The sequence below is a fragment of the Suncus etruscus genome, chromosome X (genome assembly GCF_024139225.1).
Source record: "Suncus etruscus isolate mSunEtr1 chromosome X, mSunEtr1.pri.cur, whole genome shotgun sequence".
NCBI lineage: Eukaryota > Metazoa > Chordata > Mammalia > Eulipotyphla > Soricidae > Suncus > Suncus etruscus.
Genome location: NC_064868.1, coordinates 115,700,446 through 115,706,962, shown reverse-complemented (window position 1 = coordinate 115,706,962; position 6,517 = coordinate 115,700,446). Strand labels below are relative to the sequence as shown.

Here is a 6,517-nt window from a genome sequence, read left to right as displayed (position 1 = left end):
AAGGAAGGAAGGAAGGAAGAAAAGAAAGAAAAGAAAGAAAGAAGGAAGGAAATGAAGGAAGGAAAGAAGGAAGGAAGGAACGAACGAAGGAAGGAAGGAAAAGAAAAGAAAGCTGTGGTCTGAGAAAACTGAAAATTGTCAGCATTAAAGAATTTCGTAGTTACTGCATAGAGATCACTGCCTTATAATCTGGGTTTGAATTCCAAATATTCCATCAATTAGCTAAATTCCTTTTGTAGGAAACTTACTCTCCATGTTTCATTGTTTCTTCAACTAAAATGGTGATAAAATAGTTATAACATCCAAACGTTGTAGTGAGAATTCATAAGTTAATATATATTTATATAGCATCAAGCAGACTGTGGGATTTTAAGAAAATATAGATAGTAATAGTATTGGCACACAGGCATTCATGATTTTATAGAGTATTTTTATGTCTCACTGAGGGTGAGTGGACAAGCAGAGCAAAGAGGCAAAGAATAGATGTATTAAAGCACTTAAATTCTATTATCATGAGTGTATGTAAATGAATCTAAATTAGAATAAGGCAGACTTGAGGTACGATGATCGATTAATCTATATATGTGCTAGCAGGGAAGGTTCATGTAGAGTAAATGAAACGGATTGTCAATCTTAGTTTATTGTTTAAACTATATGCAAGACACTTTGATCAGGAAGAAAGAAACAGAAGACTGCAAAACACTTTGTTTTGCAAGGTTGGCACACATCACAGAGAATTAAACACAACCAGTGTGCTGGTGGGGATGTGGAGAACAAGGAAACCTCATGTGCTGTTGGTGGGAATACCCACTGATTTAGAATTTTTGAAAACAAGATTGACATTTCTCAAAAAGCTAGGGATTGATGTCCTTTATGATCCAGCAATCCCACTTCCTGGCATTTACCCCCAAAGGCCCAATAACTCTATTCAAAGACATTTGCAATTCTTGGTTCAGTGTAGGACTATTAACATTAGCCACACTCTGGAAACAACCCAAATGTTCAAGAACAGATGACAGAATAAAATATGTGATACAATGGAATGCTAGGTTATAAGATTAAATCATGTAATTTGCTGCTATGTTACTATATCTGGAGAAATCATGCTGAGTGAAGTTTGTTAGAATAAAAGGGACAGGAACAGAATAATCTTCCTTATATGTGATATATAAAGAAATGTTCTAAGGAAACAACAAATAATCAAAGGCAAAAGATACTGGGAACTGGTCTTTATAATATCATTGTAGGGGGTATAGGAAGGACACTACATTGGTGGTGGAGGGAAGCTGACACTCTGGTACATATTCAGTATTATAAACCACAATGCTTAAAATCAAATTTTAAAACAGATTAATAGGAAGTTTCAAAATTAGTGAAGGAGAATCTTGGAGTTATTGTATATCTCTCAACTATTTTCTCTCAATGATTCCATCATATTGTAACTAGAGTAAAATATTAAAACCAGGAGTTACATTGCTGTAATATGGATAATTGTATGCCATTTTACAACATTTGTATGTTCATGTGACCACAACCACGATCAAGACAGATCTACTGTAGCAATATATTGTACTCACTCTTTATAGTTATATCCACTCCCATTGCCCATAGTATATTTAACCTCTGCCAAGCACTAATCTGCTGCCCATCACTAAAATTTTATGTTTTTTTTTGTTTTGTTTTGTTTTGTTTTATTTTTGGGCCACACCCGGAAGTGCTCAGGGGTTACTCCTGGCTGTCTGCTCAGAAATAGCTCCTGGCAGGCACGGGGGACCATGTGGGACACTGGGATTCGAACCAACCACCTTTGGTCCTGGATCGGCTGCTTGCAAGGCAAACGCCACTGTGCTATCTCTCCGGGCCCAAAAAATTTTATGTTTTGAGATTGTTATGTAAATGGTACTCCTATTACATTTTGTGATTTGCTTTTCTTATACTTAGCATAATTTCCTTGATGTTTCTCCAAGTTGCTAAATTTTTAACTGCTGAGTCATATCCATGATATATATATATATATATATATATATATATATATATATATATATATATATATATATATATATGTGTATAACTGTTTATATTGCTGGTGAAGGGATTTTTCATTGTCATTTGATTATTTTACAAACCTGCTAAAAATTGTACACAGGTTTTCCCTTAGGCATATGTTATCACTTCTCCAAGACAAATGGTGAGGAATTAATAGCTGAAGAGAGTGATACGTATATTCCTTTATTCTTACATCAAGAAGAGACTACCAGTGGTTTTTTTTAGAGTGACAATGTTATTTTCCTTTCTAAACAGCACAGGTTGAGAGAGTCCATTTAAATCTATCCTCACCAGTATTTGGGATTACCAAAATGTTAGAGAGAGATTTCACTTTATTTTACTTTAATGCATAGTTTCACAATTTATACACCATCAAATTCATCACATAAGACCATGCAAAGTATACAACCAGACAACCACATGTCGGCAAATTGGGATACATGATCTTTCTATCCTGTGTACCTACAGGTCAGGGATTAACCCCGTCTCACATCTGTCTATTCACTAAACCTAGCTAGGTTTCTGCTTTAAGTCCAGATGAATTAGAATATAAGATCCTCTAGCCATGCGTGTTTCTGCAATTTGCATGGTTTCATCATTCCTTGTGGCTGAATAGGACTCCATTGAGTATATATTGCCATCGCTTCATTGTCCACTCTCCTGCAGTTGAGTACTTTTGTAGCTTCCATTACCTGGTGATCATACTCAATTCTGCTATTAATATAAATATTTGTATATCTTTTCAAATTAATGCTTTTGAATCCCATATATACCAAGCAGTGGGTGGCATGTCAAATTTGGTAATTCTGTTTTTAGTTATTTGATTAATCTAAATAAGTTTTTCATAAATGCTAGGCCAGAAAACATTTCCAGCAGCTATGCATAAGAGTTTTTCTCACCACATCCAGGTTATTACTGTTCTTTCTGATATATGTGATTCTCACTGGTGTGAAATAATATCTAATTGTTATCTTAATTTGGGTTTCCCATATAATAAGTGGAGATGGACATTTTTTTCATACGCCTACTGGCACCATCTGTTGTTTTCCAGGAAGTATCTGCTTATTTCTCCTCATTTTAATGTGGTTATTAAATTATTGGCATTAATCTTAGTGAATGCTTTGCATGTCTTGATTATTGTACTGTGAGCAGAAATTTTCTCCTAATAAGTTTGTTGGTTTTTTTTTATTTAATCCTATGGGTTTTTTGTCGTTCAAAAGCTTTTTTGGGGGGTTTTATGCCACACTCAGCAGCACTCAAGAATTACTCCTGGATCTGCATTCAGAAGTTATTCCTGGCAGGCTTGGGGGACCATATGAAATTGTAAAGATCAAACCTGGGTTGGCTTCATGCAAGGCAAACATCCTACACACTGTATTATCGCTATGAAACTTATCACAAAGTTTGGTGAGTGCAGTTATAGAAATAACTACACCAAAAACTATCATGATAATGGTAATGAGTGAGAGAACTAGAATGCCTGTCTTCAAAGACAGGCATGTGGTGGTGGAGTAGGGAGATGGTGGGCAGTAGTTGTGGAAATTTTGCAATGGTGAAGGGGTGTGTACTTTTTATACTTAAATCCATTTACAAATATGTTTGTAATCATGGTGCTTAAATAAATGTATTAATAAAAGTGTGAGAAAGAAACAAAAAGTTGAGAAGGATCCATTATTGATCAGCAGGGTAATGGTAAGAAAGGAACTCATATCCACTGTTGTTGGCAATGCCAGCTGGTTTATTTCATTTATATGGAAAGAAATATAGAGAGCTCTCCAATAATCTTCTTATACCATCTATATGACCCTATATTTGGCTTCTATCCCTAAAGCACAAAAATTGAAAGGAATTATACATACTTATGTTCATGGCTGTACTTAGAACAATGGTCAAGATAATAAAGCAACCAAATGCTCAACTACGATATGATATGTCAAAAGTTTTGGTATATACACATTTAAGAAAGAACAAAATTGGGGCTGGAGAAATAGTACAGCAGTTAAGGAGCTTTCCTTGCTCAGGGCCAGAATGGGTTAGATAACCAACATGCCATGTGGTCCTCCAAAAATCTCCAGAGTGCAGATCCAGGAAGGACCCCTGAACACCACTGGTTTGACCCAAAAACAAAAAAAAGAAAGAACAATTTTCAGCAACATGAATATAACTAGAGGCTACAATGCTGAATAAAGTCAGTAGAAGGAAGAGGAAGGTGCGAAATGGTCTCTTTCATAAATGGGACCTTAAGGTACACAGTAATGTAACAATAAAATACTAAAGGCAACATAATGGAGAAATGATCCACACAGTTGATTTGGGGATCAATGACAGAGAAAGGCATTGGGGCTACAGAAGAATGGAGATGTGTACACTGGTGATGGATATGGTGTTGGAATTATGTATATTGAAAACCACCAATAATATTGTAAACCATAGAACCTCAGTCAGTAAAAAAGAGCATTTCTACCTGCACTAAAAGTAAAATTAGGGGCCTGGGTATAGTATACTGTAGTATAGTATAAGGTAGTATATTATAGTGTAGTATAATGTAGTGTAGTATAGTACAGCATAGCACAGCACAGCATAGAATAGCACAGTACAGTATATCTAGTATAGCAGGTAGGGTGTATGCTTTGTACACAGCCAACCTGAGTTGTTCACCAGCATTCCATATGATCCCCTGAAAACACTAGGAATTGACTATAAGTGTAGAGCAAGGAGTAATTCCTGAGCCACTGCTGAGTGTGGTCCAAAATCAATCAAAAATTAAAAATATAAAGAGTCATTTACAACAAATGAATAGAGTATTATGCTTATTTGTGATATAGAAGAATTCATTTTGAGGTAATAAACTAAGCAAGGACCCCCACTTTCTTTTCTTTTATTCAATATAGTACTGGAAGTCCTAGTGGCAGCAATTAGTCAAGGAAATATATCAAAGTAATCCAACTGAGAAAATAAGTCACTATTTACAGTTGACTTGCTAATATAGATAGAGAACCCTAAGGATTTCACTAATAAAACTTTTAGAGGCAATAAACTAGTACAACATCATTACATAAAGAACTGTTGCATTTCTCTACACAAACTGTGGTCTAGAAGAGAAAGAGGTCAAAGAGACGACCCCATACAAAATAGTGTCCAAAATAGAACTAGCATATGATTCTGGTAGTATTTCATTTCTTGACATCTATCCCCAAATACAGAAACTAATTTAAAAGATATATACACAGTTTTGTTCATTGCCATACTTAGTACAATAGCCAAGATATGGAAACAACCCAAACATGAAACTACAGTTAAATAATTTAAGAAGGTGTGGTGTGTGTCTGTATAGACAATGGAATATTATGTAACTCTAAGAAAAAATGCAATTTGCAGCAGTATGGTTAAACTATAGGGTATCATGCTAAATGATAACAGAAGGAAAGCAGTAGACACAGACTGAGCTCTCTTATATATGTCACTTAAAGACACTCAGTAAGGAAGCAACAAAGTTCAAAGGTAACACAATGAAAGAACTGATCCTCACTGCTGAGGATGGAATGGTTTTTAGAGAATTTTGGGGTTCTTGGGAAAGCTAGATTGGTACACTGGTGATGGGTGTGGTACTGAAATTATTTGCATGAGAAATAAATATTAATCACAGAAAATCAATAAAAAGACATTAATTTAAAAAACATTTAAATTAGAAAAAAACACAAAATAGTACCTGAAAACATTATCTACCTACCAATCACCTTTAAAGAAGAGGCGAGTGACCTGCAGAAATGCAAATCACTAAGAAAGAAATAGAAAAGTTTGAGGCTAGAGGGATAGCACAGTGGGTAGGGTGTTTGTGTGGCACATGGCCAACCTGGCATCCCTGGCATCCAATATGGTCCCTTGAACCTGCCAGGATTTATTTCTGACCACAAAGCCATGAGTAACTCCTGAATGCTGCCATATATATCCCCCCCCCAAAAAAAACCCAACAACAACAAAAAATAAGAAATAGAAAAAGACCTCACGAAATAAAAAACATTTCATATTCATTAATTCTCTTTCTTGTTTCTAGCTGTACCTAACTATGCTCTGGGGTTACTCCTTGCTCTGTACTCAGGAATTACTCTTTCAATTAGCAATAATCGTGTGTCGGATAAACCTCATTGGCTACGATACTGCTACTGCGCAAAGCTAGGAATTATTCTTTGTAGTACTTTTATAATACTTGAGGTCCTTATGGTATGTGGGGATCAAATAGAGGTCAGCTGCATGCAATACAAGTATCCTCCCAGCTGTGCTAGCACTTCAGCTCCCAAATCTTTTATTTGTATTTTGACTTCAGAATTGTTGTCAACATACTTCATGATTTCACTAGTCTGTGTAACATGAGTAAGTAAAGCGAACGTATTGACAAAAACAGTGATACTAATACCTAGACTCTGAAAACTATGGGGATTATAGGGAGGAGAGAATGAGAAGGATGGTAGAA

The 6,517-nt window shown here is 35.5% G+C and overlaps 1 pseudogene; it reads right to left on the bottom strand.

Annotated features, from left to right (window-relative positions):
* Positions 1–6,152: 6,152 nt before the first annotated feature.
* On the bottom strand, positions 6,153–6,221 carry LOC126000082 (uncharacterized; annotated as a pseudogene).
* Positions 6,222–6,517: the final 296 nt, after the last annotated feature.